General features: G+C 43.6%; 1 long non-coding RNA gene across 1 annotated transcript; it reads left to right on the top strand.

Annotated features, from left to right (window-relative positions):
* The first annotated feature begins 11,022 nt into the window (after nucleotides 1–11,022).
* On the top strand, nucleotides 11,023–15,034 carry LOC144996599 (uncharacterized). The gene is made up of 2 exons (XR_013659511.1): nucleotides 11,023–11,278; nucleotides 14,714–15,034. It is a non-coding gene; the product is annotated as an uncharacterized LOC144996599 (long non-coding RNA).
* The last annotated feature ends 9,670 nt before the right edge of the window (nucleotides 15,035–24,704 follow it).

Genomic DNA, 24,704 nt, shown 5'->3' with positions numbered 1-24,704 from the left:
GCGTAGCCAGGGCTAGAAGGCGATCTAGTTCAGGGACCACAGGATTTCTTCTCTGCTCTTTGCAGATGATGTTGTCCTGTTGGGTTCATTAAGACAGGACCTTCAAGATGCATTGGAGTGGTTTGCAACAGAGTGTGAAGCAGCTGGGATGAGGTTCTCAGACATAGCGGTGGTAAGCCTGAGACGACTTTACAGCTAAATCTGGGGCCATGGTTCTTGATCGGCGAAAGTTTGCCCTCTCTGGATGGGTGGAGTACTCCTGCCCCAGGTGGAGTAGTTTAAATATCTTGAGGTCTTGTTCACGAGTAAGGGAGGATTGGAGCGGGAGATCGAAAGGCAGACTGGAGTGGCATCCGCCGTTAGGCAGGCAGTATACTGATCCGTTGGGGTGAAGACTGAGCTAAACCAGAAAGCAAAGCTCTTAATTTAACAGTCAATCTTCATTCCTACACTCATCTACATGATCCATGAGCTCTGGGACATGACCGAAAGAACAAGGTCCTGAATACAAGCAGCTGAAATGAGCTTCCTCGGCAGGGTGGCTGGGCACTTCCTTAGAGATGGGGGGAGAAGGTTCGTCACCCAGAGATCTCGGAGTAGAGTCGCTGCTCCTCCACATCAAGAGGAGCCAGTTGAGGTGGCTCAGGCATCTGGTCTGGATACCTTCTAGACATTTTCCTATGGAGGTTTTCCAGGCATGGGCAGAGGCCCCAGGGAAGACCCAGAACAATCTGGAGAGACTATGTCTCTCAATTGGAATGGGATGCCATGTGGTCCCCCTCTACGAGCTGGAGGAAGTGGCTGGGGAGAGGGAAGTCTGAGCATCTTTGCTTAGACTGCTGCCTCTCCAACCCGGTCCCTGGTTGAGCAGAAGAAGATTGATGGTTGGATGGATGGGTGGATCAGAATTGGCCAAAAAAGTACAAATTTCGAGTTAATCTTTAGTCATAAAGATGTGGATGTTAACTAGTTCTCATTAAACATGTTCACCTAAAATAAACAAGGCCTGTCTGAATCACATGATTTAGCATTTTTATATAAAATTGGAAATTAATAAAAAGGACAAAAACAAACAAGCAAACAAAAATTCTATGTTGAAAAGAACTGTTTCTTTAATGTAGTGAAACATTAATTTGTCATTTTTGCTTATTTCAGTCCAAAAAGTTTTTTTTTTTTTTTTTTTTTACAAATGGCAATTATTAATAGTTTCTTTATCTGTGCTCTAAATAACATTTGGCATTTTTCATTAAATATAGAAATGAATGAAGAGAGTAAAAACAAACAATCAAACATACAAAAACAATTGTAATTTTCAAAAACAGTTTTTTTTATTTTAGTGAAATATTAATTTTTCACGTTTGCTTATTTTAATGCAATATTTTTTTGTTTTTTACACATGGGATCGATTAGTCGTTACCTTAACACAGGAATTACAATGCAACATTCCCTCCAGAAAACTGGGTTAGTCTTTAATTTCAAATTTTAGGCGCCTCACCTCCCCCCTATCGCTGTGCAGATTAGTCTGCTTCTGTTTGCTGATTGGACCAACAAGAGCGCACAGTCTGCCCTCCTGCTGCTGGAACTTTCCATACGTGACTGACAGCCACAACAGAAGAGACTTTCGTGCGGTAAGCTTTTCTATTCCTTCCAAACTCTGTAAAACGCTAATATTTTGATATTTTGCCGAGGTTAATCTCATGTGTTTGTATTTTTAATGCTCCTTTATGCTACTGTATTTTTAATGCTACGCTACTTTCGCTAATAAATACCATGCTAACAGGTTTGTCATCGTTTACGTGTATTTCTGCTGCAGACCGTCGATGTTAGCTTAACATGCAGTCATGCTGTAATGTGGCGCTAATGTTTGTTTCATCCTCACAGACAGAAGCTTCATAGAAAACTCCACAGATATGTGGGATTTATGACACGTTCTTCTTTTTAGCTGTGGTAAAAAATGTAATGATATTGTGTAATAGTATTTATGAGTTGTTTTTTGTGATAAAGGTGAAGTTCATTCAAATGCATGTTATTAGTGCTGAGAAAAGTTATATTTTATACTGGGCTCTGAGTGTTGTCAAATCACTGAGATTTTATAGAAAAGTCTAAAATCTACATATTTTTATTTGACTGATTAAATTAAGATGTTTTTATTTATTTTATTTTTTTCCGTCTTAGAGCTTTTAATTTTAAGGGTTGTTAGCCAGGACACACCAAGAATTTATAGAAAATTCAGGAAGTTGGCACAGGGGAATGTTCTGACAATAAATATGTCAATGTCTCTTGAACAATTTTGTCTTTGTACAACATTTCTGCATAGTTTTTAATTAATTTTTTTCTCTCTCTTGTTTCTGTTTTTCAGGTGCAGTTATTGGGCCTTTCCTAAAGGACTACAGTTGGTAAATATGATTACATGTCAGTTTTGCAGTTGAACATTAGCAAAATTAAGGGGATTTGCATTGTATTGTAATGTTCACAGAAATGAACCTAATAGTGTTTTTTTTTAAGTGCCATGGCCCAAACTGCAAGCGAAGATTTACTACTTATGCTGCTTTTAGGGCCCATTGTTATCAGGTTTACAGTTTTTCCACACTAAAACTAATGCTTCTTGTGTTGGCATAGATTTAAAATGTGTTTTTGACCTGTGTGTCAACTTAAGAGCTTGTAATTTTAAAGACCTGGTAAGGGAGGGTTGCTTTGTATCATGTCCAGTGAGTGGTTTTAAAAACACATTTAATGTGATGTATTTATGTCCAGGAAAAATAGAATATTCACATTGGAAAATATGTATGTAGTATTCAATAAAACAGTTACTAAGCCTTCTGATGTCACCTATGCAGTGATCTGCTGCTGCCCGACTTGGATGAAAAGGAAGATGCAATGTTTTACCATGTGGATGACGTGTGCCTTCCAGAAGAAGTACCGGTAAATACAGAGGACGTGAATTTGACTCTTTGTTGTTTTAGTATGCAGTAAGTAATCCATTTTATTTTTTTATACTGGCAGGTGCAAATAATTGATGATGGTAAAACAGATCTGTGGCTCAATGAAACTGTTTGCACGAAATTTAGCCTTTCACTAATTTCTCCTCAACCCTTTGTTTAAACTATAAGCCAAAACTAACATTAGTTTAGCAAAAACTGGTGAACAACATTGGAGCAATGCAGCCGTACAGTTTTGATCCAAATGACAGCTGAGAGGAGAAAAATGAAGACCAACATGGATCTTTTTTGTCTCCAAGTGGAGAATTCAGAATTTGAATGGAAGACTTTCACCCACTCATCGCTTTTTCAAAAACAGGGTTTTTATCTGCTCCTCATCCAACACAATTTGAATAAATAAATACTCAGAAGCCCAATTTTAATCTTAAACTATTTTATATATATTCCTCATCATGAGAAAAAGGCTACAAGAACCTGTTAAAAACACCCGAAAAAGGGGGGTCTTGGAAGACCCACTCCATTGGAAAATCATGTTCTTGCTGCTTTGTGGTGCAGTTTAAAAAAGTTTGTGTTTGTGACACAGCAACTGCGATGGGCGAGCTAAAGTCTCCCTGCTCTGATAAAATTGCATCTGGCTCAAAACTGTACAAATGGATTGCTCCAATATTGTTTCCACTTTTTTGTTTGCTATGTTAATGTTAGCTTGGGGTTTTGAGGAGCTGTAAGCTAGCGAGAGAGAGTCTAAACAAAAGTATTTGCTAACCCATCCAGAATCCAGAATCAGGTGTCCGGATCACTTGGTCTGGCCGCAGGTGCATTAAATCAAGCCTTGGGTTTTTAAAATTACATAAACCTAACCTGTTTTTCTACTCTTCCTCATTTTTAGGGCATTCATGCCTTTCTACAAGAAAGTTCATGCTAAGTCTGGATCGAAACCTTGTGCAGGCCAACAATGCTTCTGTAACCGTTTTCTGGTCTCTGCTCTGCGTTGTGTGATTTTTGTGCACCATGAAGCCACGAGACACCGGAGGAACTTTCTTGGAGCAGTTTTCTTTATTTTCTTCTGCTGCTGCTGCATGTAACAAAATATGGCATCAACACGTGCTGCAGTCAGATAATGCCCCAAAACTCTTCCCGATTAGAATGGCAAAAAGGGAAGAGAGGGAGGGGGAGCATGAATTTATACCCAAGTCTAAAGGACCCTGATGGCATGCTAATTAATTGCCAGATGTAAAATAAATTAAATAAAAAAATACAATTTTGTGTAATTATATAATACTTCTGTAAACCCGTTACATTCACCCCCCTAGAATTACACAAAATAAAGCATGTATAAAGGAACCCAAACACACCGGTCCCAACACTCTGAGGAGTAGGTACGATACAATTACAGTTACAAATCCCAGTTTAGAAAAACATCCCAAAGGATCAGCGTGAAGAAAGGAATGGCCAAAACCCATCCACACACATAGGGAAAAGAATATGCCCACTTACATATCACAAACAAATGCAACTGTAATACATGACTCCAGGAAAGAAGAAAAAAAAACTGAAAACACAAAAAGACAACATTACAAAAATGTTGCAAACACTGTTAGCATAAAAACAAAACAATCACACTCCTACATTCAAAAGGCCGACGCAGATCTCTGGTGCATCATTTCAATAAGTCGAGTCACTGGTCTCAGAAAACGTCCAGCTCTAGATCTGCGGGGAGGGACTCTGTCAACTGTGAGCACAGTACAGTCAGTAGTCAAAACAGAGTCAGGGGCAACAGTCTCCAAGTCTGGGCATATTGCAGGAATAGGGTCGCACACTCCAGCATTCGCGTCTGATGCGTCATCACCCACTGCAACACCCTGCGGACCGTTTTCCTCAATCGTCAAAACACTGCCAGATGCTGACGGCAGCTCAGACACCCAAACTCTCGTTCTGAACTCAACTGATGCAGAGGAAACATCACTTGCAGACCTGTCATCCCTAGCATCCACAGAGCTTGAAACCAAAGAAATACTTGGTTCCTGGGCAGTGATGTCAGAGTCATGAAGAGGCAGAAAATTAACAGGCATGAGCAGATTACGATGAACAACTTTCGAACGCCCACTCGTGGGGTTCTGAATCTTGAAAGTGTGGCTCTGATCATTTTTCTCAAGCACGACATAGACTGTATTTTCCCACCGATCAGCGAGTTTTCTCTTCCCACGTTCACCCTTGTTGGCTAACAACACATGATCACCCACATCAACTGGTGCACCACGCACTTTCCTGTCGTACAGTTGTGAATGGCGCTGAAGTTGTTTCACTGCCATTGACTGCGCCACGGCCATAGCCTCTTTCATGGTCTTGCGCAGGGATTCAACGTAACGGTCATAGTCCACAACCTCCTGATCATGAAGAACAGAGCCAAACATAACATCCACCGGCAAACGTGGCACTCGCCCAAACATTAGCAGAAACGGGGCGTAGCCTGTTGTTTCGTGCACAGTGCAGTTATAAGCAAATGTTAAGGATTTCAAGGCATTAGGCCAACGATGTTTCGCTCTGGGGGGCAGTGCTCGAATCATGTTGCCTAGAGTACGGTTCATTCTTTCGCACGAACCGTTACCCATTGGATGGTAGGGGGTAGTATGCGATTTTTGTACCCTGGCAACACTCAACAACTCCGCGATGAGCGCACTCTCAAAAGTGGCACCCTGGTCAGAATGTAACCGTCTAGGAAATCCATAGACACAAAAGTAGTTGTGCCAAAGTTGGTGAGCAACTGCTTTGGCCGACTGATTAGGACACAAGAACGCGTGCGCCATTTTGGTGAAATGGTCAGTGACGACGAGCACATCCAAGGACCTGTTGCTGGAGTCTTCAGCCGACCAAAAGTCAACACAAACCAGTTCAAGAGGTTCAGAGGTATGAATGCTCTCCAGAGGCGCCCTAGCTTCAGGCTCAGGTGCTTTAGAAACCACACACCGTCTACAGTGTTTAACATACTCCGCCACATCGCTAGAAAGCCCAAGCCAATGAAACCTCTGTCTCGCCAGGTAAAGAGTCCTATGCTGTCCCTGATGACCCGCTTCATCGTGAACACCACACAAAACTTTGCGGCGCAAGGAAACAGGAACAACAAACTGGTAGGATTTCTTTTTAGTCACAGGATGCACAGCCACACGATACAGAACCCCATCTCTCATAGTGAGTTTCCCCCAGCTCCTCAAAAGGTTTACGACCCCAGCAGATTCCATGGCTCGCTCCCTCCTTGATGGTCTTCTTCCTCTTTCTAAAAAGAAAATCACTCTGCTCAACTCCAGGTCTGTCCTTTGTTTTTCTGTCAACTCATCGAGAGAGAGAACTGCTGAGCCAACATGTGGGGCAATCAGGACTGTCTGGGGAAACTGAGGCAAAAGCATAGCATGCTGGACCAACTCCGAGTTAAAATTTCCGACGCGGTCGAACACAGCAGCAACTTCATCGGACGAAACAGAACCAGACTGAACAACTGTTGCGCACTGCATAGCGACAGGTTGACCACACACTGAAGTCACATCACGTGGGTTAGCAGACCATCGAAAAGCATCCTGGATGCCAGTGGCCCCCACTGCAGCAGCCCCAGCAAGCAACTCAGCATATGGCATTCTGGTTAAGAGATGAGATGCGCTGGACTGCACAAATGGCTCCCTGCTCAGAGCATCAGCAACGACATTACGAGGTCCCGGAATGTACTTGATGACAAACTGAAACGGAGCAAGTTTAGCTATCCACCTCTGCTCACACGCATCCAGACGAGCTTTGGACAAAATATAAGTTAAGGGGTTATTATCCGTCCACACAGTGAACGGATGACCCTTTAACCAATAGAGAAATTTATCACACACTGCCCATTTGAGTGCGAAAAACTCTAATCTGTGCGCAGGATATTTTGACTGAGCAAAACTGAGGGACTTGCTTGCAAACACTATAGGTCTCGCTATTTTACCACCAACAGGAACTTGTGACAAGACAGCGCCTAAACCGTCAGCAGAGGCATCAACAGAGAGCAAAAATGGTTCATCAAAGTTAGGATGAGCAAGCATGACCTGGTCCAACAATGCCTGTTTGAGTTTGCTAAAAGCTGACCTACACTCATCAGTCCAATCATCAGCACCAAGCTTCGTTTGAACATGGCGCTTTCTGCCAACTCCGCGTGGACGTCCAGAACCAGATGTCAGTCTGAACAGCGGCTTAGCTATGGCGGAACAGCCCTCAATAAACTGTTGGTAGTACACCACCATACCCAGGAAAGAACGGACCTTGCGGCGTGAAGGAATATTCGTGCCGTTCTCCATAAGGTCAGCTTCCGTTATGGATGTGATTGCCGCCACTTTATCTCGGTCAGACTGGATGCCATCGGCACTGATGAAATGTCCCAGGAACTTAACTGAACGTCTCAAGAAATTACATTTCTTTGGCGCGAGCTTGAGGTTGTGTGACTGGAGTCTCTGAAAGACCATTTCCAAACGGTCAAGGGCCAGACTCTCAGTGGGAGCAAACACCAAAACGTCATCCAAATAACACAACAGACTGAGAAAGTTCGGATCGCCAAAAATGCCCAACATCATCCTCATGAACGTCGCCGGACTGTTACAAAGGCCCTGGGGCATCCTGTTGTACTCATACAAACCAAATGGCGAAGGGAAGGCTGTAAATTTCTTGTCGTCCTCATGAACTTCTACATTGTAATAGCCAGAGGTCAAATCCATCGTTGAGAAGAAGGCATTACCACCTAAAGCAGACAATGCATCCGCCGGATGGGGAAGCGGATGTGCATCCTTGACTGTGCGAGCATTAAGCCAGCGGAAGTCATTACAAATTCTTAAATCCCCATTTTTCTTTAAGACCACCACAAGGGGTGACGCATACTCACTGCTGGACTTCCTTATAATGTCACGCTCTTCCATTTCATTCAGAGCTTCTCTGAGTTTCTCATACTGGGTCGGTGGTATGCGCCTACATGGAAATCTGAAAGGTTTGTCATCTGTTACTCTGATACGGTGTAGGCAACCAGTGGCCTTACCACAATCTAACTTCTCCCTAGAAAAGATAGACTGGTATTTCACAATGAGATCTGTCAATTTAGCTTTGTACGCCGGAGAAACTTCACACGACTCAACATCAATGACTGATAAACCCAGTTCACCCAACTTTGACTGAGGTGAACTGGCTACAGTGAGTGGTCCGACTTGAGGACGGTCTGGCAAGGTGGACGTGTCGGACACAAGGCTGGACACGGTCACACGGAACTGCACTTGCTGACTAACTGCAGACCGATCAGCATCAAACTCCTCAACCGTCTCACAGAGAGACACATCAGCCAACTTAGCGTTTCGTTTAATGGTTACAGGTTTGTGAGATGGATTGATCACTTTGAGAGGCAGCCAACCATCCTCCCTCAGAATAGCAACTGATCTTCCGACTATAACTGATCTTGGTCTGGTTCTAGCACGCGTAGGCTCAACTACCACTACACTGCCTGCAACCTGTTTGTCCACCAACTGCAGCTTGGCCCACACCAGATGTTCGGTCACAGGCTCCAGAGTGACAGCTTTCCTGAGTTTGACAGTTCCCACCGCATCTGGGACCTTTGTCTCCACTCCAGCTATTAAACTCAGCAGTTGCTGTCCTGAATCACTCTCGCAGTCACGCGCTGTAGTGTCACTGTCAAGACGTTCCTTCTCCAGGCCACTAATCACGTACCTTAACAGGTTACTGCCAACAATCAAGTCCTCGCTCTGGTCATCCACCACCAAAGTAGGGACTAACACACTGCATCCATAGAGTTCCATCGCAATGTCACACATGCCCACTGGTAAGGTCTTCGAGCCCCCGCACCCAATTAGCACAGCGTCCGTAGGTTGGAGGTTGGGGTCCTTCAACACAGCATGTTGTAACAGCTGAGGAATTACTCTAGAGCTTAGAGTACAAGCCATCGAACCACTGTCCAGTAATGCCGAAACAGTCACTGTACCACCCAGCATCACCTTTTCATAGAATAAGTCATCATTCTGTTTGAGTCTTCGAACATTCTGAATCACCGGTATCCGTCCCATTTTACTCTCTTGGCACACACTTTGATACACTTGATCCATATCAACTCTGTCATCTTCAGGGGGAACACATTCAGGCCCAACACTTGCCCCTACCACATGCAGGCCACCTAGTTTTCCTGCTGCCGTACATTTTGTTTCACTGGACTGGAACACTCTGCCTTCGTGTGATCGGGTGCAAAACAACGAAAGCACAGACGGTCAGACCTGCAGTGGTAGACAGTATTGTGCTTCGAATCTCCACAGACAGCACAGGGCACGGTGGCTTTAGCTCCAAGTTTCCGTGTGGGCACAGCGCTCGTGCTATGCGACCTAGGCTGTTGTTGCGCAAGAACACGTTCAAGCATGGAAATGACCTTGTCCAGGCGATCCTGAGAGCTCTCAATTGGCTGTTCGACAGGAGGCGCCGCAGCTGCAGCTCCCGCGAAGACAGGGGGTACACTTTGCTGCGTAGGAGATACACCCTGCTGTCGCAACAACCAAACACTGTCACCATGTTGCATGGACTTGCGTTTGTGGACCTTACAATGTTCAACCAGCCTTTCATGAATGTCTGCAACGGTCCAATGAGTCATGGGCTTACACCTCAATATCAATGACAGTTCAGGGTCTGGACAGTTCTGAATAAACATTGTGACCAAGTCACGTGACAAACAGTCAAAAGTCACATTCTGTCTTTTTAAGGTGTCTTCAGTCAACTCCAAAGCCCTGTTTAGTCGCAGCCAATAGTCAAACAGGTGTTCACCAGAGTGGGGTCTTGTCGCATAAAAATCAGCTAAGGGCAGATTAGAGTTCCCTGTGTCACTGAAATGCTGTTTCAATAACTCAAAAATCGGCTCTGGGCCTTCAGTCAACGTTAACACTGGCTTGCTACGTATGCCCACTTTAACGACCTCACGCGCCCTCCCAGCTAATTTTGATAAAACTTCTTCAGCTTGTTCAGGCACAAGGATGCCCCTTTTTTTCACATAGGACAGCATCAAAACTTCCCACTCGGTAACAGAACATGTGTCGGTACCATCTCCTCTAAAACTCACTGGTTCCTTGACATCCTGTCGTAAAATGACATTTAACATGGAGGAGTCATTGATGGCTGACCCAGACACACCTGTAACAGCACCACCAAATCGTCGCTCGATACATGATGCAATGCTCTCACCAATAGAAATGCCCACCTGAGAAGCTATCTCGGCTAATAGTTGACACCATCAGTGACACCATCCTTCGAGTTTGCAGTCGCATCACATTGTGAAGAAACATCAGCATCAGCGACTCGGGACGATTTTTCAAACTGTGGTTTAGGTGTCGATGCATTTGGAGGAAACATGGCTGTACCTCTGCCTCTACCATGTGCAGGAGAGAGAGCAAAAGATCCAATAGATCTGTCCTTATCCATAGTTTGAAGAAAGATTGGGAAAAAAAACAATGCAGCTTGTGGCAAAACTAAAATAACATTATCATCTAACACTCTCTAAATCCCCTATTTTTTTTATTTTTTTTCTTCAAAAAAAAAATACTCAAGGAATTGAAACCCAAAATGTCACATCACCTGTTGCATGAAACCTTTCTCACACACCTAATTTACTGACGTCAACCGTCCACGCAGGTGGAAATCAGCTCCACCGGATACTCTTGTCAATCACTGCTGAAGCCCTCCGCTGCAGCGACGCGCGTGCTCGGCGCCACGTGCACGCGGCCCAGGTTCGATGACGAACTCCGCTTCGATTCCTCTGCTGCGCAGCGATCCCCCAGATCAGGCGTGTTGGGCGAGGAAAAACCTTCGCGCCCGCCTGACGAATCCGAAGAACGGGTCACGGCACCAATGTAACCGTTTTCTGGTCTCTGCTCTGCGTTGTGTGATTTTTGTGCACCATGAAGCCACGAGACACCGGAGGAACTTTCTTGGAGCAGTTTTCTTTATTTTCTTCTGCTGCTGCTGCATGTAACAAAATATGGCATCAACACGTGCTGCAGTCAGATAATGCCCCAAAACTCTTCCCGATTAGAATGGCAAAAAGGGAAGAGAGGGAGGGGGAGCATGAATTTATACCCAAGTCTAAAGGACCCTGATGGCATGCTAATTAATTGCCAGATGTAAAATAAATTAAATAAAAAAATACAATTTTGTGTAATTATATAATACTTCTGTAAACCCGTTACACTTCCCACATTTCTCTGCTATGCATGATCTTCGCAAACTACTACAGCTTCAACATCCACTATCCATCCACCGGAGCTGGCATCCACTTGGGAGTTTCTACAGAGGTTTGCCTTTTAACTTCAAATTCTAATCTTACAGATTTTGATGGCTCTAGAACAGTGTTTCTTAAACTTTTTCAGACCAAGGACCACTTAACCCATAATACAAACACTCACGGACCACCTAATTCTGATTTGCTCCCAAAACAACAGCTTTACCAATATCAAAGTCTCTACTCACTCACTGTCTTTTTTGCCATCTTAATGGGAAGTGCTGCTTTTTCTGGGCCATGAGTGAAGCAATGTCTGGCTCCAAACTGGAGAGTTTCAGTCTCATATCTTAGTCCACACTGATTCGGTTGTGCTGCTTTGTTTTCAGGCCAACAAGTGTGGAAAATCCAACTTCACAGGAAACGGCATCAACAGTTTCAGAGCAGAGTCAGCCAGCTCGGGATGCTCAGGTTGGATGTGGAGCCAAAAGTCAGTCAAACCTTTCTCCCTGAAAGTTGTCTTCAGTGTCCCATCTGATGCAATGTCCACAAGGCTGTCAACCTCTGTTGGTGAAAGCTTGGAAGTGAATTGCTCAATGTGCGTTTTGTCTCCAAATGGATTTCTGATCCAATTAAAGCTTGCATCTAATTCTGAGAAATATATTCCTCGCTGTGAGTGTAGGTCTTGCAGATGTTGTTTGAAGGATGCAACTGTGCTCCCATCTACATCCTCTCCAGCAGCAAGGAGAAAATCAGCGAGTGTTGGAAAACTGTCGAATTATCTGCGATTGAGACGGCCACACCACAATTCCATCTTGAGGCGTGTAAGCTTTCATTTTGTCCTGGACATTGAAGATGGTGACAGTCTTCCCTTGCAGTGCCACATTCAAAGTATTGAGAGTGCTGAAAATATCAGCCAAGTATGGCAACTTTGCAAGCCACTGGAAATCATGCATTCTGTCGTACAGTTCATCACTATGGTGCAGGAATAACATTACCTCATCTCGCAGTTCAAACAGACGGGTGAGGACTTTTCCACGCGACAACCAGCGAACTTCAGTGTTTTGTGTGTTCACTTCCCATTTCTTCACACACAGCTTTAAAAAGACGCGAGTTGAGTGATTTTGCTTTGATCTTGTTAACTATTTTCACACTCTCATCCAGTACTGATTTTAGGCAGTGTGGCATTTTTTTCACAGCCAGTTGTTCACGGTGGATGCAACAGTGTGTTGCTGCTGCAGATGACGCTACTGCGCGAATGCGCGCTACGAGGCCTTTCTGTTTTCCAGTCATTGAGGTTGCACCGTCGGTGCAAATCCCGACACATCTTGACCAGTCCAAGTTATTCTTCACAATGAAATCATTGAGTGAAAGAAAAATTACTTCTCCTGTTGTGTTGGTTGGTAAGGAACAACAAAAGAGAAACTCATCATGCAATCCAGCGGCATAAATGTATCTCACAAAACACAACAGATGTGCTTCATTCCCCAGGTCAATAGATTCATCCAACTGTAGTGAGAAAAACTGACTTTGGCGTAAACGTGTCACCAACTGATGTTCGACACTTTCAGCCATAGCTTTTATGCGCCGCTGGACGGTGTCATTGGAGAGAGGAATCCTGTTAATTTTGTCGCCGGCTTTTCCCCCAAACAATGTTAGCCATCACCTTTGCAGCTGGTTTAACTAAATTCTCACAGATTGAATGAGGTTTTCCTGCTTTAGCAATCAAGAGGGATACCTTGTATGACGCCTCTGTAGCCTTCGCATATTCTCCAAGTGCAAAAAACTGGGAGGTCTCTTTCATCATATGTTTCTTCAGTTCATCGCGTTTTCAATAGGTTTCCCCTGGTACTCCTTGTGCTTAGTTTCCAGATGCCTCTTTAGTTTTGCAGGTTTCATAGTATTAGCTAACGTTTCATAGCACAAAACACAGTGTGGTTTGGGATCCTCCTCCTCTCCAGTCCAAAAAATCCCAAACTGTATGTAGTTGCGGTGATATTTTCATTTCACCTTAGCGGTGGATTTTTCACGCTGATGGCGATTTTCACAGCTTTGCGGCGGGGGGGCTCATTTGATGACTTCGCTATGACGTTAGCGACATCTTCCTGGGACTACGTAGCGTTGTTAACGGAACTACTCGAATTTCCATCAACTCGTAGCACCTTTACAGTTGTGTCAGATGTTTCATCTGAGTTTCTTTTAAGCGACCCTGTCCTAAGCCACTGATCCATATTTTAAGTTGACGTTCAACTCCATTGCAGACTAACTTTCCCGTTTGCCGCCGTACCGCCTCATGGACCACTAGGGGGCGCTCACGGACCACCAGTGGTCCACGGACCACTCTTTGAGAAAGGCTGCTCTAGAACAGGGGTGCTCACAATTTGTCAGCATGCAAGCTATGTTTGACACTACAAGCTCCAAAAGATCTATATATATAAATTTGAAATGATCATTTCTGTGCTTAGAAGATAACATGATAAAAAGTTTCCAGCATTTTCCCTTCAACAACTTGTTGATTTGTATCGTGTCAGCGGCTCCGCTCGGCTTCTGTGTGCGTTCTGTTCTAGTTTTTTCTCCTTTTTTGAGTGACTGACCTCAGGCCTGTCGAGACGAAATAACAGCTTCATCTACGGTTAGGAGTCTGACACTGAACCTTCACACCTCTCTGAAGACGAGGAAGAAAAACTCCACTTCTGGCGCTCATTTTTTTACTTTTAAACTTTGAGACAAGCATATGCTATTGGTAGGATCAACCAGGCGTCCCCCAGGAGCTAGCCTGTATGGGAAGGCAGTGGGGGGGGTCACTGTCACTCACTCAGGCTCTGTAATGGATGGTGGGGCTGGTGGTGAGAATTGGTGGCGACAGATTGCTTGCCGTGCAGCCCAGCCAGGGCCCCGGTCCTTGGGTAGGGCTTGAGAAGCACATGCTTCTGGACGACGCTGCTGCCTGAGTGGGCTCGGATCCCTTGGGCGGGAACTGCGGACTTCCCAGCAGTCGCCATGATAGGACGGCTTGATCAAACGGGGCATTTCTGTCTCGCTTCTAATTAAGGATAAATAAACACTCCTGCGGGTCGTACTGAGCCTCTTCTGGGACCTGTCACACAGCTGGGCCAATAGAGGCTCTCTCCCATGTCAGCCACAATTTGCTAGTCAATCACACATCTGGCACTCAGTGTAGTTGAACACGCATGTGCAGTGACATGTATCAGAGGATGTTTGACTGGCCATTGTTCACGTCAATCAAGTGACATCATGGTGAGGAGGATTATTCCCTGACGGCAATGTTTTAAAATGTAATATTTGTATTTTTTTGAGTATTTAGTTTTGATGTCCCACGGTTTATTGGGTAACACGATTGACGTAATGAGCACCCCTCCTCTAGAATACTGGAACTGTTCACCCGCAAACTTAATATTTATTTAAAGTGAGCCCTTTCATCGAGTGTGTATTAGTAATGACTTGCACATTACTTTCTAACTTTGACCCTTTTTTTTCTCTCTTTCTGAAGATGCTTTTTCTCCATCAACCCAGAGAGAGAGAGACCAGAGTGGACAAGAAGGGCAAATCTCGTCTCATCTTGAACCCAAGAGTCCTAACCTTGATTCAGGAACGGTCAGATTTTGAGTGGAGAGGCGTGTAAACACTGTAAGCAACATTGCAAGCATAGTTTTAAGGTTTCTTTGCTCTTTGTTAATCTTTTGCAAAAAAGTGATTACATAGTTTTCTGTTTTAGGTGCAATGTTTTTTAAAAATGTTTTATTATCTACAAATGATAAACATTTGCTGTGTTTAGAGGCAAAAGGTTGAGTAAAATAAATGAATGTAAAGACGTCTTTGTATTGAAGTGATTCTTCGGTTTGAATTTTGCTACACAGCAGATATTTTGAAACTGGGTTACATTTTCAGTACATTTTGTTTCTTTTTAGGTCTTAGCAAAGCAAATGAGCAAATGTAATAGACCTCAACAAAAAAGTAAACCGTGCAAATATTTTTTATCAGGATTGTTGAGCAATGCTTTAAATTCATCAGTAAGATTAGGAAACACCTAAGTTCAAATTTCTAAATTACATTTTATATTCTCTATTTGTAAAAAGTGTCTTGGTTTCAAAAAAGTAATTAAACACAAGAGTATGTTACTGTGATTGCATTTTTAAGAACAACATGAAAAAAAAAGAAAAATGTTGTTATTTTTACGAAAATAAATTGGCAGCAGTGGTTGCCAGAATAAAAATGTAGAAAATACGGTAAAAATGTAAACAACTTTACAGAACATTGTATAAATTTAACGTCATAATCTTGTAAATACAACAACATATCCTAGACTGAGAAACATCAGGTTGCTGGAGATAAGACATCATTTTATGTGAAATAAATGTTTATTGCTGTTATTTTTACCCATAATATTGGTCAAATTAATCTTAAAATTCAGTATTTTCTCTAAAATATGACTGTTATAATTACAGTATAGCCCAGTAAATTAAAAAAACATTTATCTGTACTATTTATCAGAAAATAATTTTAAATGACAGCTTATTTACTTAAATTAAAACAATAAATTATGTCATTTTAACGGTGTGCTTGTAAAGTTGTTTACATAGTCGATGTATTTTTTACAGGTTTTTTCTGGCAACCACAGCTGCCAGTTTTTTTCTGTAAAAACTACGGAATTTTTTTTACAGTGTGGACAACTACAACACATTTAAGGAAAATATGACTTTTGGGATCAGGCACTATCCTGGATTTAGATGCATTTAACCATAAACCATCAGCCATTTTAAAAGATTTAAAGATTCAAAATATTTTTTATATATTGTTATACGTACCCTAGCTAGGCAATGTTACAGATTAGCCATGTTCTTATGTCTTAAGTAGTTCTCAATGGCAGCTTCCCAGTTGAGAGGAGTTGGCAATCCACTTTGTCTCTGCAGCTGAGATGGGCGAGCTTCCAGATCCTCATCAGCATTTCAGAGTAGTTGCAGGTGGCATCTGGCTGCTGAACCGTCTCACGGCCTCTGCAGATGTTGGGAACCCACAGTTCCTTACGTTGAACCTTGGAGGAAAATTTCAAGTACAGACAACCTTTTACTGTAATCACACCATTTATTTTTTGTTGAAATAAATAATTACCGTAAATTCCGGACTACAAAGCGCACCCAGTTATAAGCCGCACCCACCCATTTTCACGTATTTAACTACTTTTAAACATATACAAGCCGCGTTAGAGTACAAGCCGCATGTAGTAGGCAACAAGGTGAACCTGAAAAGTCACGTCCTGACTCCCAGAGTAAGTGTGATGCATTAGCACACTGTGGGAGGAGACAGCCTTGCCTCAGGCTCATACATGTGGCTATACCCACATCTGCCAAACAGCATGGACCTCTATTCTGTTCACAAGTTCCTCAGTTATATATTTTTTTTTAGTTTTTTTACTTATTGACAATCTAGGTATCATACATAAAATTACAAACAGTAGCCATATAATCAACATTACATCCCTCAGTTATGATGAGGAAATTTACATCCGCGATTCCCCATTTCCCATGAGTCTTAGGGGCTAAAGGCGGGGCCAACGCCGGGCTCGCCACACTGTTGTACGTGTTTAAGAATGAGCAAGTATCAGCAGTGCATGGAGGGGTGAACGGGAAAAGCTCTCCTTCCGCTTGTGTCGCGGCAGCGTTATGGGAGTAACAGGGCTGGTTAAAAAAACACACCGGTAAAATGAAGCAGCGGCGACTGAAAAGCGCGCCTCAGCGCAATACCAGCGCCTTAGCGCGGCGCGTGCCCCGCGCGCTCCCCTTCCTATCTTCTCCGACACCTCTGGCCAGGGCGGCTCCAGGGAGGAGCAAATCGTGTCTGTGCAGAGCAATCGGACTTAATACTGTAAGTTTTGTGGATGAGGGGCAGATGCGTGTAACCTGTGGGAGCCATCAGACTGCCATCGGCCCCGCAGCTCTATGTGATGAGCAGCAGGACATGTCTCCAGCTCACACGGAGGCTGTGAGCTTTTCAATGCAAAATTCCGCTCAGTTCTTAGAAACCGTTAAAACGATCACGTCGATTTGTGTTTCCAGTCGTGTCCCGACAAAATAAAGGCTGATGTTATTCCCACATATTTACGTGCAGCCAGCCGAGTCACTATGACTCAGAGGTAAATTCACTCCTGAGCATGCGCTGTTCTCTCCGTCACGCAGCTGACCGGCTTTTCCAAACCCGTTGGTGATGGTGGATTTTTTCACGCTGCTTTTAACGTTTGCTTTTAACTTGAAAGTTTCATCATATTGTAGCGGCGATCACGTGCACGTTGGGTCTAATCCCACCAAAGGATTCTGGGATGCGGCCGGGCATGCGTGTTTCGTTCTGTTGAACCATGACTGAAGTGTCTAAGACCTGAAGTGAGGTCCATGCTGTTTGGCTGTTTAATGTGTTGAAAAATAAATGACTTGTGCTTGGTGTTAGAAAAAAATTCAAATCATTCACTGAGTCCGAAAGTACGTACATGGCGGCCGCCAATTAAATCCATAAATTAGCCGCGTCACTGAATAAGCCGCAGGGCTGTAAGCGCAGGAAAAAAGTAGCGGCTTGTAGTCCGGAAATTACGGTACTTCAAATAAATCCGTTGACTTTGTCATAGTGATATTCAACACTTACCTGTGAGGCACATGGTACATTGCCTGTGGTTTGCCAGATGGGCACTGGGACTGACGAACTGGGCGAATGGTATGAGTGTTCCAGAACTGCTTGTATTCGTCCAGTTCTTTCTGCAGGACATCCAGGAAGCAGAATCTGACTAAACAGGTGTGCAGATTGCTGCCATTGAAGAGATGTCGCTCCCTCAAGTCACCAAAGGAATCCACCCAGAACTGACTCCTAGTTAAGAGTACATATCTTTTTGACATCACAATAGCCTTTTAAAAAGGTGTCCCATTTGAAGAGGTGCTGCAGAAAGAGTGTTTAAATCTTGTGCCCTACTTAAAGAAAATCTCATTGTGGTGTAATGGGACAATTGTGTTTACATCCAGTCTTCCATAGAGGCACAGTGTATTGAATTTTATATGTCATCAAGCAAAATTCAATCATATTCAAAATTTTTAAGAATCCTAGATTTTCTCGATTCAGATCCAACTCTATAAAATTATGTTCCAACAATAAAGGAGTAGTGGCATTAAGAGATGATGGTCAATATGTTTTCAAACCTCAAAAAAGTACAAAAAAAAGGAAAATACAAGATGTTGGCTCAAGTAAAAACAAAATAAGTAATTGAAGATAGGGGGAAGAACCGTTTCTTTTGGAAATAGGACCGCCAGCTTTCAATGCGTTGGTTGGATGTAGACATTCCATACATGTGGCTTTTGGCTCCTGAAAATTCATCTCCATGCTCTGATCTCAGGCAACAGTGAAGGGCTGCCATCAGACAATTTTCTGTGCCACAGTCAGTCCGGAGGCGCTTAGGAATAACACCAAACTCAGCTGCACACTGTATGTACATTTGAACAATGTTTGCTGGATCATTGTTGGACTTTCCACATTTGAGCCACATAATTTTTCTGGAGTAGCCATCCATACACCCAGTTATTGCTATTCCAAAAGGTTTAGGTTTATCGTAGCCATCAACGTGCCAGACATCATTAGGTCCCATTGATTGATAAACTCTTCGAACAAATCTGCGTTTAGATCGGTTTTCCACTCGAATCGGATCAATTTCTGCCATTAGGCGCATTACATCATCTCTTCTGAGTACAAAACTGTATTTCTGCTTAAGAGTCTGCCACATTGCTCTGTAGCCAAAAAGCTGGCCTGATCCCTTCAGTTCATCTGTAATTGCTGCCTGTACTATTGGAAGTGGAGTGTAGTTTATCTTCCTGGTCAGGCCAGCATCTTGCAATCTTCTCTTTAGGCTGCTAAGACTCAATGAAATGCTGTGCTTGGTGGCTAGAAAGTCCACTATTACTTCATAACTGTGACCCTCAGTGAAATACTTGGCAACAAGTTCTTCCACCATTGTAGCGTCATGGCCTGAGGAGAAGAATTGAGAACACTGAGAGAACAACATCTACTGGATTTATGCTAGTGGTTTTAAATTACCACCTAAGGTGAATAAAAAGTGTACAAAACAGTTTATAATCTATGTGGAAGTTCTTACTTGACAGTGGTATTAAGATGTACACAAAGAAAGTTGATAAGTTAACTCTAGCACCATGCAAGTACTACTGACGCTTTAAATTTTCATTTGGATGATATAATAACTCAATTAAATTTCCATTCTATGTGTGCTTGGTGACATTAGTGCCATCGATATAGAAGAAGGATTAGTATCTACTATTTTTCTATTATTTTCATAACTCTTTACATTGCTAAAAAAACTATTTTAATAAATTGGAAAAACAAGAAAATATAAATATAATTCAACACAGAAATCTGCTGCTTGATCATATCAGCTTGGAAAAAAATGTCAGCCCAAAGTTCAAGTAACTTTGAAAGAATTCGGTCTCTCTGGTCTCCCATAGCTAAATCCATGACTTAGGGGGTGGGGGGCTTGGTCGTCGCTGCTCCTTGCCCTTCTGCCGTGGTTCATGGTGAAGGTCGGGGCCTCCGGTGCCCGGTGGGTGGAGATGGGGGCTTCGTTGGTCGGGGGGTCGGGTCCGGTGCCTGGGTGGGGCGGGCTGGGGCGCTGCGTGGTCCTCTGGGCTTGGGGTGCGTGGGGGGGGGGGGGGAGTGGTGGTCTGGCTTGGCTTGGGGGGGTGGTCCCTTTGCCTGTGCTGGGGGGGTTGGCGGGGGGCCCTGCTCGGGGGGGGGGGGGGGCAGCGGCGCTGAATGGGCTGCCCATCTACACCTGGGGCTGGGATCAACCCATCCCTGGCTCTGGGGCTGGACGGGACAACCCTCTTGGGACCCCCGGTCGCTCTGGGTGTCATCTGGTTCGGCTACGGGGTCTGGGTTGGGGTGGGGGGGCTTGTCGGCCCTGTCCTGGGGGGCGTTCTGGGGGGGAAGGGGAGCTCACTATTGGTACGAGACCTTGGGGGGTTGACGGGTCTGGGTCTCCGCTGAGGCAATCGGCGGTTGCCCCGGCCGGTTGGCTGCCTCGGTCCCGTCGAGGCCTGACCAGAGCTCTTCTAGGGCCGGCGCTTGGGGGTGGGGGCCTGGACTCGCTCCGGGGGGGTGGCGCTTTCTGGCTCCTCTCTCTCTGTGTGGGGTGGGTGGTGCTGGCCCTGGGGTGTCGGCGCCTCCGGGGATGGGGCCCCTGGGCTGGGGGGACATGGCCCCTATGCTGGGGGGGGGGGGGCTGGGGGACAGCTGTTTGACCACCGGGGGACAGTATACCAGCTGTCCCCAACTTACCCCCTTCCTCATATAACCTCATATTAGGGTGAGGGGGTGGGGGTTTAGCCTACCATGCGGCTTGGGGGGGGGGGGCTACTTGGCAGTGGTCCCCCTCCCACGGTTGCCATATGGAGTGGGCCCCGCTCTTTCGATTTTATTTGCACCTTAGACACGTTATTTACCTATTAGCAAATTAACCCTTGTGCTATCTTAAATGACCCCACCCTTGCATGGACGTGTTCTCCCTAACATGACAAAGTTGGATAAAGGTGCAGAGGATTTCATGTAATCCATGGACACCAGTGAAGATCACAAATAATTGAAGAAAGAAGGTTCAGCGCACTGTCTAGTGGGTCTAGATGACCCAACTCCCAGTGGTAAAGTGCCTAGGATAGCACAGTGGTTAAACACATGGATTTTTCTGTATTTTCATTTTTTTAAATATTTTTAGAAAACACAAACAAAACATTAAAAGAAATTGTGACCCAAAAACCCTAATATTTGCTTCTATTGTTGTGATTGTGAGCACTTGTTTGTGCAACAGTGAAAAAGAAAGTCACTTTAGGATTTGGTTGCATACCTTACATATATTTAGGACGTTTTTTTTCCTGTCATGTAGATTATCTTATCTTTTGATTAAAAAAGCAACAAAAGGTCTTATGGAAATATTTTTATACTTCTCTGTTAAAATAAAAATACATTTTTCAAAATATTTGCTCCTCTAAGTGTGTTGCATGCCTGATATCCCCCCCAGGGGTCAGTTTCCGTAATTCCAGAAGAAACATAGATCGATGTCAAAACCAGTTATATTCACAGATATGCATTTATTTTTTAAGTCCTTTTGGCCACAAAAATACTGAGGCATGTAAAAGGAATGTCTTCCTTTAAGTAATGTCTCTGTGGGCTGTTATCTTGAGATCCTCTCCTGTCTAAATAATTCACTGAATCCAGAACATACTGTGATTTTGTAAATTACCTATGTTTGGCTTTGTTGCATGAACTCAGAAACCCCTGTTTTTGTCTGAAGGTGATGAAAATATTCCTACCCCCTCATTTCAAGTTTCAATATATGCTTTATGAAATCTAAAAGCTTGGCTGTGTTTTTTGCTCAAAGAAGTATTCACTACCAAGCCATAAGTGCACTTTTCTGGCCTCGTCTTCTAATTAAATTTTTTTTTTTTTAGCTTTGGCAATCCTGCAATGATTCATCCTTTTCTTTGCAGACTTTTTTTTTTGACCAAGTCTGTATTTACAGGCACTTTTTTAATGTGCATACAGATTTTTTTTGTATTAGTGTTTTTTATTCTTTTAAAGGCAGGAACAATTGAAACAAACTGGCGGGAATTGCTGGAGAAAATCCAAGGCTACAGCAGATTCTGCCATCCTTCACCCATGTTTATTCTTCTCTTTTTGCCTCTGTTGGTGGGAAAAAAAAGGCCCAGACTTTCACCCCCTTATGAATCCTACTTCAGTTAATTGAGAATTCATGATCAACTCCCATTTAAGTGCCCTGTTTTGAACATAAAGGGGGTACTTGTGTTTTAGTATTATTCAGTTTAATACAAATACTCTTTTTACCAAAAAACAAATACATGTAAAATGGCAACATGCATGACAGAATGCTGCCAAGCATGCTCTCAGTGGTCTTTTATAATTATAATTATAGCATTTTTAGCCCATCTCAAAAGATCTTTCGTCTTTTAGGAAATAGCTTCTGCAGAGCGGCAGGAGTTCAATAGAAATTCGCCTCTGGTGTTTTGTTTTGTACTACGCTCTTACTTGCGATCAGCTGTTTTCTATTTTGTCATTTGTGTTGTAGATTTTTAAGGAACCCTCGTGTCACTGGTGTGGGAATGTTTTGGTTGGTTTCCTGTGTATCATGCTCCAAGTTTTTGGTAAGGAACAAGTAGGACGTGCTAGTTGCCTTGACATTCCCCTGCCATCCGCGGGCGATCTACCGCCTTGATGGGTTTTTTCTTTTATTTTTCAGGATCTGTGGGGCTGCATATCGAGGATGCAGGAGCAAGATGGATACTTAACTCCGCTGGAGAATTCTTCATCACCCCCCGGACATATTATACTCGGTTCCCCGGAACCTTATTTTGCCTCCCTTTTGTGTCTAGGGGTAACATAAAAGTAATGTTTTTGTCACTAAATGTAAATGAACAAAAGCACCAAACAAATGTCTCCATACAAATATATAACAAATTTATTCACAAATATATAAACAACAACCAACAATAACTAAAAGTGAAGCAAAAAGGCTTCAGGGTGAACGAAGGCCAAAATAACAAACAAAACCCCACCTAACTGAAATATGTAATCTTACCTGTAAATGAAAGAAAAGGGAAATCAATGACAAAACACTAACCTCCCTAGACTAACAAAAACAGGAGAAAACAAGTACTAAAGAAAATGGCAGTTCACCCCTACAGCTTCACTTAACCAAAACTACTACAGTAACAAAAGACTAAACAGAGTGGGCCTTGACACAAAACTACAAGTACAACTAAGTGCAACACACAACAAAACAGGTGGAGACCTAACAAAATTGGAGAAGAGGGCCAAGCTGCAGTGGAGACCGGTTGCAGCCAAGCTCCCTTCTCACAGGCTTGAGGCCCAAATAGCACTTTTGAAAGTTGTCTCCAACAGTTTGGGTCCAATGGGAGCCACGCCTTCATGCACCACACCTGAAAATAATCAGACAAACATACAGACAAAGATCCACAAATATCACAGAAGTCCCACTCTGATATAGAAAGAAAATACACAACACACAGAGCAAAAAGAAATCCAAACCAAAAACGGCCACAGCCGTAACACCCTCCTACCCAAGATAAAACTTCTTTCCAAAGAAGTTATTATCCCAAGAAGTAGCGCATAGATAAAGCGATAGCTCTCACAGAGTACGCCACACAAACTCAAGATGTGCCACACAAAATGCATGTCACAAACTCAAGATGTGCCACACAAAATGCATCTCACAAACTCAAGATGTGTCACACAAAATGCATCACACAAACTCAGGACGTGTACGTGGGCCCTGCAAAGCACGCGCCCATCAGCTCAGGTCGCACGCCCCGCAAGACATGCGCTCATCAAGATAAGGATGCGGGGTCCAATAGGAGCCACGCCTTCATGCACCACTCCTGAAAATAATCAGACAAACAAACACACAAAGATCCACAAAAATTACAGAAGTCCCACTCTGATATAGAAAGAAAATACACAACACACAGAGCAAAAAGAAATCCAAACCAAATACGGCCACAGCCGTAACACCTTATGATGGTTGGCCTTGCCTCCTGCACACTGCATTTTCAGTTCAACCTGAGCAAGTTTCCTTCTAAACGGAGCTCGGTGGCGTTTGCTCTGAGCTTCCTCATGGACAAACCTAAGCGGTGAGAATATAACGTCACCGGGAGCACTGAGGACCCAGAAGCAACAAGGCCAGTTTCCACAAAACACTAATACAAAAACCTTTAACCATGATACATAGGAAACTAACCAAAACATTCCCACAGCAGTGATTCCATGTGTAAGGGTTCTGTTTAAGTTTGGTTTTTATGTTTTTGATTTGGTTCTGTACCGAGTTGCCCTGTCTGTCAAACCGGGCTCAGATTGTTCATCCGCAATTGTTGTCATCATTTCCTTACCCTCTGTGTATGTAAGTGTCTGGTTTTCAGTTCCTCAGTGTCAGGTCATCTGCTCTGCCCTGCCCATTTTTTTGTTTCTCACTGATTTTTGTTATGTTTAACTTTATTTATTAAATGTGTATTTGTATGTGTATTAAATGTTTATTACATGCATTTAGGGTCCTAGACCAGTCCTGACACTGTGAGGGTTACTTAGCTACAACAGAAATAACAAAATAGAAACACCCCTGTCTGTGATGAGCTCGGATGAGGAAAACAAAGATGTACATGTATCTAGTCATGGATACATGAAGCTGCGTTTACAGCAAATGTGACTCACACAGCACAGGAGGCCAATTTTATTCTTAAGTCAATGGTACAGACGCAATACGAAGTCCTGCGGTTTGTTTGAGCAACAGCCACGCCTCAAAGATCTGGCAGCAGGGCAATTTGGGCTGTGTAACGCAGCACGCCAGAGCTAAAAGGTCTGAACTCTGTGAGCTCGCTGCACGCACCAACCAATCAAGGAATCAAATTTAGGCTTGT

The sequence above is a fragment of the Oryzias latipes genome, chromosome 12, assembly GCF_053564925.1.
Source record: "Oryzias latipes strain Hd-rR chromosome 12, Olatipes_Hd-rR_3.1".
Taxonomy (NCBI): domain Eukaryota; kingdom Metazoa; phylum Chordata; class Actinopteri; order Beloniformes; family Adrianichthyidae; genus Oryzias; species Oryzias latipes.
The sequence above is the reverse complement of the archived record's forward strand: the minus strand, read 5'-3'. Positions and strand labels throughout refer to the sequence as shown.